Here is an 11219-nt window from a genome sequence, read left to right on the forward strand (position 1 = left end):
CTGTGCCATGGCTGAGTGTGGGGGGCAGGTGGGCTTGTTTCCAGGGCTTCTTTCAAAGTGACCGGAGTTGTCCAGGACGTAACAGAACCAAGGGCTGGCTCAGGCTGTGACTATCAGCAGGGCCTAAGCACTGGTTGTTATTGCGAGTCCCCTGTGGCGTAGCAGCAGGACGCGACACCTGGGTGCTGTCAGGGCCCTGAGGGCCTCAGTGGCCCTGACCAGCAATGCTCCACACACCCTGCCCATGGGCCCAGGAGCCCATTTCAGCTCCTCCCTGGGCCTTCTGGCCCCGTCTGCACCAGGAAGCATGGGAAGGGTCTCTCATTGGCATGTGCAGAGCAAAGCTTCACTGCAGAGTCGCCTGCTCCTGCCTCTGTGGGACTGGGTAGTGCAGGGATCTTAGGACTGAAAGACAAGGCAGCTCCTGCGGCAGGTGAGTCACGTCCCGCAGACCCAGAGACCTTTTCTCTGTCACCCAGCGCCTCCCAGGAGCCCTAAGGAAAGGGTATTCTGCAAGGGGATTTGGCAGAAGACAGGGCTGCCCTGGAGCTGGCTGCACAGGCAAGCCCAGGATGGCTGTTGTTGCAACAGAGGAAACGCCCTGTTCCTCGTGCCTGCTCAGAGCTCCTGTGCGTCTGATAGGGTCCCCTTCCTTCCACGCTGCCCCCCAGGTGAAAGGCCTCGCTTGCTGTGGCAATAGGGTTAGCCCTAACCCTAAGCCTTTCCCTGGCTGGGAATCGAACCCAGGCCGCGGCAGTGAGAGTGCCGAATCCTGACCACTAGACCACCAGGGAGGAGAGGCCCAGCCTGCCTGTGCACCCACCGGTGGGCACCAGCCCTGCCCTGCAGGGGACCAACCCCTCCAACCACAGCCCCCCACAGCCGGTCAGGAAGACAAATTGCCGTGGCAGCCCGAGCCTTCCCAGGCAACTCTGCAGGCATTCCTCCTTCTTTCTGAGAACGAGGCCCTCAACCAGAGCCTCTGGGCAGCAGGCACCCTGCAGCGGGAAGGCCCAGGGAGTACAAGGTGGCGGTCGGCGGGGAGGCTGGTCACTGCTGGACACAGGTTTGCACCTGGAAAGTCCCTGAGCAGAAAATCACAGCTGGGCACAAATCACAGCAGCCTGAGACAACAAAACCCGACAGCACGGGCTTCAAACCCACCTCTCCAAGAAACCGGAGCCAAAATCCAGCTCCTTGCACCACTCACCTATACCCACCAGACTGCAACACTCCTGTCCTGGTGCATGGGTTGGGCTGGGGGAAGTCTGGATTGCCTCTCGCCAGGGGACCGATGCCCCTTCCGGCTGTCCTTGCAGCACAGTGCGAAACGTGAGCACGCTCTTGCTGCAGGTGGCAGCCAGCAGTGGGAGCGGGCTGCTTTCCGAGGGCAGGCAAGCAGGCTGCGAGGGACATAGCAAGGCCAGTGAGGCAGGGACCTCCCTGGCAGGGCACAGGCCCTCAGCACCCGAGCAAGAAGGGAGAGCTGGTTGAGTGTCAGGAACGAGGGCCAGGCACAGAGCAGTGGTTGCCAGCCAAGTCCAAAGTGCTGAGACGGGTCTGAGGCCAAGCTCTGGAGCCCGGTCAGCCAGGGAAGGGCAGGGTCAGCGAGGTGCATGGCGGCCAGGGCCGGGCATGGCTGCAACGTAGCTCAGGCGAGGAGCAGCTCCCTTCTGCTGAGCCACCTCCGCCACCCAGCGCAGCACTCCTGCAGCTGCAACCTCTCGCCAGGACCTCTCCCAGCAGCAGGAGCAGAGCAAGTGGGGAAAGGACCGTCGCTCTTTGTGGAGGTGCGCCCACAGGCTCACACTGCACCCCAGGGTGCGTGGTGGAGGGGACACTTGAGCAGAAAGAGCCAGGGCTGGGCACGGAGCAGTTCGTATCCCCTGTGCTATGCACCTGCCTTCCCCCCTACACCACCCTCTGTCCAGCTGGCTACGCGGGGCCGCTCTTTGCAGAGTTGTCCTTTCCTCATCGCCAGCCCCTGGACATGCCCCGTAACTTCCTTCAGTCCAGTTCTTTGCCATCCCCAAGAACTGAGACTTCTGAAAAGGTGAATCTAGAGCGTGAGTTTGCCTCCCCTCTCCCAGGGAGGCACATGAGGGCTTGCGCTGTTCGGGTGCTGCTCTGCAAGGACACAGACTCGCATTTTCTGACTTCTCCCTGCTAGCCTGCCGTCACCTGACAGCTCTGGCTGCTCCGCAGGAGGGCAGAAGGCAGGAGGGCAGGAGGCAGGAGGGACAAATGGCCTGAGGAGGAAAGGCAATCACATGGGCAGCTGTGATCGTATAGTGGTTAGTACTCTGCGTTGTGGCCGAATCCGAGTCACAGCAATGGTTTTGCAAAGCCCGCCGGGTGAAAAGGAGAGTTGGAAAAGACACGGGAGGCACCCGCAAGGGTAGGCCAGTGGGTTTGTTTCCAAAGATGCCATGGCCTAGGAAGCTCTTCTGTGCTCTCTGTTCCAAACATTCAGTGGGCTCGTGCCTAAAATGATTTCCTGGTTTCTAGTGATCGTGCAGTGTCTTCTGCTGTGGGGCTGCCGTGACAGCTACCCCTGCTTCTGGGAAAGCAGTCAAGCTTCTCCATTCTCCAGGCCAAGCTTGAGAACTGAGAGAGTCTGCCTGGAAAGTGCCCAGCTTTTCACCTTTCCTTTCCCTTGCCCTTGCTCTCCGTGTTGCAGTCAGGGCACTCTCAGCTCCACACACAAACTGCCCTGCAGCCCCAGCCCACCCGCAACTGCCATCCCATGCCATAGAGACCCCCAACACAAGTAGCTCTTCCCTGGGAGAAAGAAGTCGCTTTTTTTTTTTCTTCAGGGGGAGCGTGTGACTTTTCTGAGGTTATGCCACCATGCTGGAAGCCTTAAGTCCTGTTCCGGCCAAGCTGTAAGCTGGCTGTGGGAAAGAAACCCTCTGGATCCTCTGCGGAAGAGAAGAGGTCTGGATCCTCTGCGGAAGAGAAGGGAGGAGAGCCCAGCTCTGCCTCCGGGGCCCCAAACCGAGTGCTATGCGGGCAGAGCCCAGGTCAAGCCTGGAACGGCCCCGAGCGCTTCTGGTGTTCCAAGGTGTCTGTATTGGCAGGTCCCAGGATGTCTGGCTTGAGACAGATGTCACTGCTAGGAAGCTGCACCGCCCAAGGGAAGAGGAGGCACTGCATGATCAAAAGCCCATGCTCCAGGTGAGGCTTGAACTCACACCCTCAGCATCCCTCCGCTTAGCACTGCTGTATAAGTACTGCGCGCTGGCCCATTGCGCCACTGGAGCACGCTTGGAGAGGCGGACTGGAGCCCACGAGCAACCATTGTTGCCTGCGATCACCATGGCTCTTCAGCATTAACCGGGCACCTCAAGTGCTTTCCTCTTTGTCTCGTCCAGCAAGGAGCAGCCATTGCGTGCCAGGCTTGCAACATTCACCAGGGCACGGAGTGCCAGGGCAAAGTGCCCCTCGGCAGGGTTTAGCTGGCTAGAGGCAGGAAAAGGGAGGCCACAGGCGACCCAGGGCTGGGACAGTGCGGTCGCTGCTGTGGCAGCCCTGTGAGGCCATTGAGTGCATCAGAAAGCCCCTGTAGTGAAGACAGCCGGGGGAGGGGGCGAGGGGAGGCAGAAGAAGGACACCCGACTGCCACAGGGACCGTGAGTAAGGGCAGACCCAGAGCAGCCAAAGCCATGCTGGGCCAATGGGAGTGGAGGCTGGAGAGGGGCTAAGGCAGCCAAGAAGGACACGGAGAGCAGCAGCAGGGAACACTGGTCCCAAACCACATCTCGTGGGGGAGCCAACGGGCTTCTGGCTTTGCGCTCTGCTCCCGAGGGCATCTGGGCTCTGGCCTAACCCCTGCCTGGCTGTCAGAGTCCAGTAGTCTCTGCAGCAGCATCTTGTAGCTATTCCACACAGGGAGGGTCAAGAGGGACCTCACGGAGCTCTCAGAGCGAGACGAGACAGAAGGGTCACCACACCAGAAAAGCCAGCGGGCAGTCCCCCAAAGCAGCAGAACGTCGCCCTTCCAACTCCCCACTGAAAACCAGTTCTTCTCTTTTAAACTGACAAGCACTTTTCTGGAAATCAGGGTCAGCACCACTTCATGAGTTGCATGGCCAGGGAAAGCTGCCAACTAAGCGCACAGGCAGGGCAAAACAGTACTGGCTGAGTACTCAGCTTCTGGACCTCCTTGGCAATTTGTTGGTCCCTGCAGCAGCAAGGCGGTCCAAAGCCTTTGCCTCTTTACTACGCCGAATGTCTGCCAGTGAAGCAGGTGCTTAGTAAGAGGCAGCACTTGCAGGGAGAGTGCAGTGTTTGGAGCATCAGGCGTTACTGGGACAAGGAAGACGACCGAAGAAGAGGCTTCTCCCAGCAACAGACCGAAAGGACACGGCCATCACCCGCTCCTCTGGGAGGATCCACAAAGCCCCTTCCTGTGTTTGATGAAGGGCAGGGAGATGCTGTGTTCCCGGGTCAGAGGAGGCGCATGGACAGGCTTCAAGGAGCCCAGGATTTGAAAAAGGCTGACAGGGCAGTCAAGCAGCTGTGAGCTGCCTGTAGTTTACAAGAAGCTACTAGGTGCTGCTTTGAAAACCTAATTCAAGAAAGCGCTAAAAAAACCAACCGCAGCCATGCGGCAAGAGAGGAGGAAGGTCTAAATGAGGCACGTCCACCTCCAGGCAGCAGGCAGGAGGTGGGTGGTGGGGACACCGTGCGCCCACCAGGACATGAGCACAGCCCTGGGGGGGCCGCCACAAGGAGCAGCCAAGGGCCGACGGAGGCCCAGGGACAAACATGGCCCATCCCAGGTTTGCCTGGCTGGAGAGCACTGCAGCTGCAGAGAAAAGCCAGGCATCTGCACTCCCAGGTTGCCGCACCGCTCTACCCCACAGCAGCTCCTCCTCTGCCCTTAGCCTTTCCCCATACAATCCGGAGAAGGGCTGCAGCTCCTATAGCACCCCTGGGGCTGTGGGCCCATCAGGTGTACGTGTGTCCTGGCCACCATGCTGTGTGAGGGGTGTGTCCGCTGTGCAGTGTCTCTGTGCGTGTGGAGAGCGTGAGCATGTGTGCGGATGCATGTGCAGTGTCAGGGATGTGTTGGGCTGGTGCATGTGCACTCTGGCGGTGCAGTCCTGGCTGTGCGTGAGGGTCTTGGGGAGTGAGAGGTGTGAGCTCTGAGCGTGTCCTAGGGAGGGTAATGAAGGAAGAAAGGGGCGCGTGTGTGTGCGCGGGGATGGGACTTTGCACCAAGCCGGCCTCGATCCCCACAGGGCAAGGTGTCCGGGTGTGGAGCCTTGGGGAGACAAGGATGGAGCGTGCGGTTTGAAAAGGGAGAGCCAAAACGCTGGAGGAATCCTTTCATCGTCGGCAGCCACAACTTTCTGGTCCCACAGGGAAAGCCCACCGCTGAGTGCCCAACCCCTGCCCCTGGGCTGGAAGGGTGCCTGCTCCCAGGCCACAGCCTGCAAAGCCTGTTGCTCTCCCACGAGGGGTGCCAGGGAAAGACCGGACCCCCTTCCCCTCCCCTCCCCTTGGGTGCTCCTGGGTGTGGAGGGAAGGCCAGTGCAGGGGAAGGGGAAACAGCACCCCCAGCTGGAGAAATTTACCAGAGGAAGTGCTTCTCTTGGGAATTCCGCTGCCGATTCAGCTCTACCCTCTGCTTCCACTCTTCCCGACGCACTTGGTAAGTCTCCAAGAGTTGCAGGGTGTGGCTTGCTCGTACAGAAAGCTGCCTGCAAGAGCAGGGAAAGTTCCCTCTCCCCTTCTGGCTGAGGCCCTCCTGCCTCTCCCCTCGACCAACCCCTGCACGCACGCTCCCGCTGGTGGTACCCACAGCCTTCAAGTGGCAATGCAGCTTGGGGCTGCCTGGCACCAGGGTCCAGCCCAGGTCATTGCCATGCCAGGAGAAATCAGGGGACGCCATACCCAGCCCCATGGCTCCCAAGATGGGCTTCCTCACACCTCGGACAGGTGCTGCCACTCCAGTTTTCCAGGCCGGGGCTGGGCCTGGCGCGCACTTACTCTTTGCGCAGCCGCGGCAGCCTCTCTGGCTTCCTCTTCTTCTCCTCAGCTCGGGGCAGGAAGGCAGCAGCGCTCTCCTCTTTCCCAAGCCACGGCACTGGTGAGTGTGGCTGAAGCTCGGGCAGCGTTTCCTGATGCCGCCAAGCCTGCATTGGGGCCAGAGGACAAATTTGAGGCTGCTTCTGACCTCCCTCAGGCGCTCTCACCTCTCAGCCCTGGAGAAGCCAGCAACTGCGGGGCCTGTGCGTCCTCCCGCACACTTGCTCTGCTCTGGCCTCAGAAACCCCCATGCCAAGCACTGCCGCAGGCAGGGACCCTGGCCGGGATTCACCACCGTTGCTTGCTGGCTCCATTCTCTCTTGCTGACATCGCTCGTGACAGGGTGAATGAGGGCAAGGAATGACCGTTTTTCAGCGCTGCAACCGTGAAATCAAACGCTCCCGTGGGGTTCCACCAGTCAGACCCCAGCACGGAACCACTGAACGGGGTCGGTTGGAGGGGACCTCTGGAGAACTCTCGTCCAAGGCCCCGCTCCAAGCGGGGCCAGTTAGAGCAGGCTGCCCGGGCTGTGTCCACCTGAGGGTTGAATAACTCCAAGGGTAGAAGTCCCACAGCCTCTCTGGGCCCTGTTCCAAACTTTGACCACCTTCATGGTGGAAACGCGCCTCCCAACAGCTAGCCGGAATCTGCCTTTTTGCAACTCTACGTCTTGTGCCTCTCACCCTGTCACTGTGCGCCTCTGAGAAGAGCTGGCTAAGTTACCTCTAGCCTTTCCCCCGGGTAGCTGCAGACAGCAAGGCGATGGACCCTTGAGCCTTCTCTTCTATGGGCTGAACAAACACAGTCCTCTCCACCTCTCCCTTGGACACCAGGTTCTCCAGCCTGCTGGCCAGCTTGGGAGCCTCCGCTGGATTTGCTCCAGCATTCCAAAGCCTCTCTTGCATGGTCGAGCCCCACCCTGGACCTAGGGCTGGCTCCAGGTGAGGTCTCCCAAGGGCTGAAGAGAGAGGACTCGTGGCGTCCTTCACTCGGCTGGCTACACTCTTGCAAACACAGCCCCGCCTGTGGTTGGCCTTCTTCCCCGCAAGTTCAAGGGAGGGGGCGACCCAGCCATGCCCCCACCACAGCACATTGCTGCTCCTCCCCTTTGGCTTTTTGCAGCAGCTTCTCCCTGCCAGGCATGGGCAGGCAAGCTTGAAAGACCATGGCCACCTGGCCTGCTCTTTGGGGGGCAGCAGTACCACTCGGACTTGGAGACCTCCACGGCTCCGCTCCTCGGCTTACCTGTTCTGCCCTGTTTGGCTGCCTGCAAACAGGAATTGCAGTCCGAGGTCTGGCTTGACGAGGTTCTTGCTGCTTGCTGTCCTCGTCCACCTGAGAGGAGCTCTCCCGAACTGTTTGCAGCAGGCTGAAAACACACAAGCCGGGTGAGGTTATCGGAGTCCCGGATGAGACCGTTCTCCATCTTGTGCTCACAAGCAGCGGCGTGCCAGCCTCTGCAGCACAAGACAGTGCTGCTGGAGCATTTGGTGTATTTGAGCCCTTGTGATCCCGTCAAGAGTGAGGGAAGAACGCCTCCAGCTGTAGCACTCACATGAGGCCCTACAGGCCCTAAGGAAAGCTCTGGATGCCCAGGTGTGGGCCCTCTCTGGATGGCACGAGGAGAAAACCAGTGCCATTTGCCACGCCCGGAGCCTGCAGAACCCGCTAGCCGCCTCCTGCTAGGGGCACTAAAGGCCGTGAGGTGGTCAGAAAGACTCTGTTTTGGGGTGAAATGGGAAAAGGGGAGGCTTCTAGTGAATTGAATCCAACCTAAAAACCAGGGAAAACGGACACCGCTCTCTGTTGGTGGGGGAGGATGGTCTGACTTTCACGTTCCTCTGGGAAGTGCTCTCATCTACGCTGCAACCAAATGAGGTCCCTTGAAATGTCTAGCAAAGCAGAACAGCTTTGCTGCAACTTCTCAGCTGCTGCAACACCTCTTGCATCGACATCGGTCGTTGTGACACGAGTTGACAACCTTTCAGAGTTCATACCGACGGCGTGTGCGACGGAAACAACTCCTTCCCAGAATGCCAAAAGCACACGGTCACCGGCATGCTTTGCTCCAAGAGCCTCACCTGGCAGCTGGCTTGTTTGCCCGGGTTTTCCATTCTTTCCCTCCCTTTGAGCTGGCCCCAGATAGCGTGGGCGGAGAAAGCCTTTCTCGAGAAAGGAGGCGCTCAGCAGGAGGACTCCCTGGAAGTAGGAAGGGCGGAGACTCTTCAGCAAGCATCTCTGTGAGCGTTTGAACAAGAAGGACAGGCAGCTGTGCTCCAGCTTTGGATCAAAGAGCCCGATTGCCTCGGAGCTCTGCTCCCGAGCAGGTCTTAGGCCCTGGCTGACACAGAATCCTGTCCAGCTCTTCACTTCTGCAGGGCACCCTTCTGCCCTGGAGTACTGTGGCTGTTCTCCTGCTTTCTCTAGCCCATAGGCTTAAAAAGTGGGGCTTGGCTGGGAGGTGCTGGTGACCTCATGGTACCCTCTCCTTTGGGGCGGCTGCGGGCTGGAGGGCATAGTTCCACACGAGAAGGGGAACAGATTCCTGCACATCTATAAGGCGCTCACATGCACAGACGTGCTCTTCTGGCGCATCCAGCCCAAAGACATGCTTAGGGAGATGCACAGCACAAGGCCTGCAATTACCAGCCTCCACAAGGAAGCCACGTTTTGGCACAGCTTCGCAGCCTGTCGCCACTCATCTCCACGTGGTCTTCCTCCCCACTTTCCAGCGCGCTGCTTCCCTGGGAAAGGTAGACCCCCTCCGCCACTGGCAGCTCAAGGCAGGATTTTGATCCCGCGCAGAGCGCGGAGGGATCTTCCTAAATTCCTAAATGCCGCTGCACAGACAGACTCCTGCAACTAAGGAGCAGCTTGCAAGACACACCAGGGCATGGAGTCCCAGGGCCAAGTGCCCCTCAGCAGTGGCAGCTGCTGCAGTTGGTGCTGCAGGACTGCCCGGAGAGCCCCTTCCAGGAGGAGTCCCCTGAGATCTGCCGTGATGAGTAAACAGAGGCACAAGAGAAGCAGCCTACTCCGCCAGGCATCGCCTTTTCAGCTTGGCTCCAGCCCCGTGCTGCGGAGGCCAAAAAGAAAACAAACACACCTCTCTCACCAGTCAGCTGTGACATTACCTTTTCCCTCAGTCTGCTTGTTACGCGCTCTGTCCTTTGCCTCCCGGCCTTTGGCGGCCTTCCGAGACCCTCTGGGGGAAGAGGCTGGTCTCACAGGCGACATCTCAGTCTCCATCCTGGAAACAAGAAAGGCACCAGAGAGAAGCTTGACACCAGAGGCTCGCAGAAACCTGCGACAGGCTTGCCGTCAATCTAGGAAGACCAAGTCATGCAAAGACTTGTTGGCCGCCCTTCAGATGTCACACTGACAGAGTGTACAGAAGAAGCAACCCCTTCGAAGAACTCCAAGAGCACAAGGGCACCCTCAGCCCTTTTCTCCAAGAGCCTCACCTGGCCGACGACTTGCTTCCTTTGCTCTTCCGCCCCTTCTGCTTTTTACGGCCGGCGCCAGATAACGCGGGTGGCACAGGCCTTTCTTGAGAGAGGAGGCACGCAACGGGAACACTCCCTGGAAGTAGGAAAGGAGAAGGCTCTTCAGCAAGCGTCTTTGTGAGCACTTGGGACAGGCAGATGTGCTCCAGCATCGGATCAAACAGGCTGATCCCCTTGGAGCCACGCTCTCCAAGAGGTCTTGCTCCCTAGGACGTCCTTGGCACACCCTAGCAGCCTGTTGACAGTCATCTCCAGGCAATCTTTCTCCCCACATTCACGTGCCTGGGATCCGTCAGAGAGGTAGACCCCCCCTCCCCTCCCCTCCAGCATAGACACCTCGCCGCCAAACGTCCTAAAGTGCTAAAGTGAAAGAGGAGCTTGCGCTATCCACCAGGGCGCAGCGCCCCGGGGCAAAACTGCCCTTCAGCGGCACCAGCTGCATTTGTTGCTGTTGGGCCACCCTGAGACCTCCTGCCATCCAGAGTCACTTGAGATTTGCTGCGAGGGGTAAATAGAGGCACAAAGAGGCAGTCTACTCTCCCAGGCACCGCATCTTGACCAGGGCTCCAACCACCTACTGCTGAGGACAAAGGGAACACACGCATGAACACACGCACGCATGCACACTCCCTTCTCTCTCACAAGTCAGCTGTGACATGACCTGTTCTGTCCATCTGCCCTTCTTCTTCAGTGCACTTCAGGGATCCCTGGGAGGGAGATTCCGCCTCTTGTTTTTCAGCCGGAAGCGTCAAATCAAATCTGGAAAGGAGAAGACGCCAGGCTGCAGAAAAGGCACCACGCTCCCTTTGCCGGGAGGGGAGCTGTGGCTGTGATGCGGCATGTCCCACTGTGACCCCAGCCCGCGTCACCAAGAGGCTGCCAGGCCTCCCGCGACACCCTCCCCCAGACCCTGCCAGGCTTTGCCCACCTCAGCCAAGGGCAGCTGCGCTGGCTGTTTTGGGGTGCTGCCCCCACCCCACGCCGTGGCGCAGCGAGAGCCATGGCGGGGGCGGGGAGGGGGAGCTCACCAGTGTGGTGGCCCCAGATGGGGACGCTGCGCTGCCATTGCTGGCCGCAGGGGCTGTGCTGAGCTCTGCCCTGAAGGAAGGAAGGAAGGGATAAAGGAAGGAAGGAATAAAGAGGAGCCTCGGCAAAGCAAGGGCTGGTGCTGGTTAGGTATACCACAGCCTCTCTGGGTTCTGGAGTCTGGAGTCTGCCTGGGCTCTGGAGTCTGGCTCCGTCTTCTTTACTCCCCCCATCGCGTATTTAGACACACCGACAAGAGCCCCTCTGGGCCTTTGCGTCTCCCGCCTAAACAATCCCAGCTCTCTCAGCCTCTGCTCGTGTGACGGATGCTTCAATCCCTCAAGCCTCTCGGAGGCCTTTTGCTGGACTCGCTCCGGCATGGCCATGTCTTTCTTGTACTGGGCCCAGCGCTTGTGGTACAGGTCTCTCGCTGGCACCTGCTGGACGGCTGCTTGACCTTCCCTCATCACGACTCTAGGTGGAACTAGAGCTCCAAGCGCCCTGTGCTCAGGAATGGCTGACAGAGCTCGCTGGAGCCTGTTAGAGCTTGCGAGAGGTCACAGCCTCCTTTGGCTCAAACTGCTGCACCTGTGTGCTGCCTCGGTGAGCTGTGCTCTCAGCAACGGCTACTTCCTTTCCCCCCGGGCACTG

The 11219-nt window shown here is 59.4% G+C and overlaps 2 non-coding genes across 2 annotated transcripts; both read right to left on the bottom strand.

Moving 5' to 3' along the window:
- Positions 1-722: 722 nt before the first annotated feature.
- TRNAE-CUC (transfer RNA glutamic acid (anticodon CUC)) lies at positions 723-794 on the bottom strand. The gene has a single exon. It is a non-coding gene; the product is annotated as a tRNA-Glu (tRNA).
- Positions 795-3169: 2375 nt separating this feature from the next.
- Positions 3170-3263, bottom strand: TRNAI-UAU (transfer RNA isoleucine (anticodon UAU)). Its single transcript has 2 exons — positions 3226-3263; positions 3170-3205 (listed from the first exon to the last, which is right to left on the bottom strand). It is a non-coding gene; the product is annotated as a tRNA-Ile (tRNA).
- Between the last annotated feature and the right edge of the window lie 7956 nt (positions 3264-11219).

This window comes from Struthio camelus, chromosome 10 (assembly GCF_040807025.1).
Source record: "Struthio camelus isolate bStrCam1 chromosome 10, bStrCam1.hap1, whole genome shotgun sequence".
In the NCBI taxonomy this organism is placed as follows: Eukaryota; Metazoa; Chordata; class Aves; order Struthioniformes; family Struthionidae; genus Struthio; species Struthio camelus.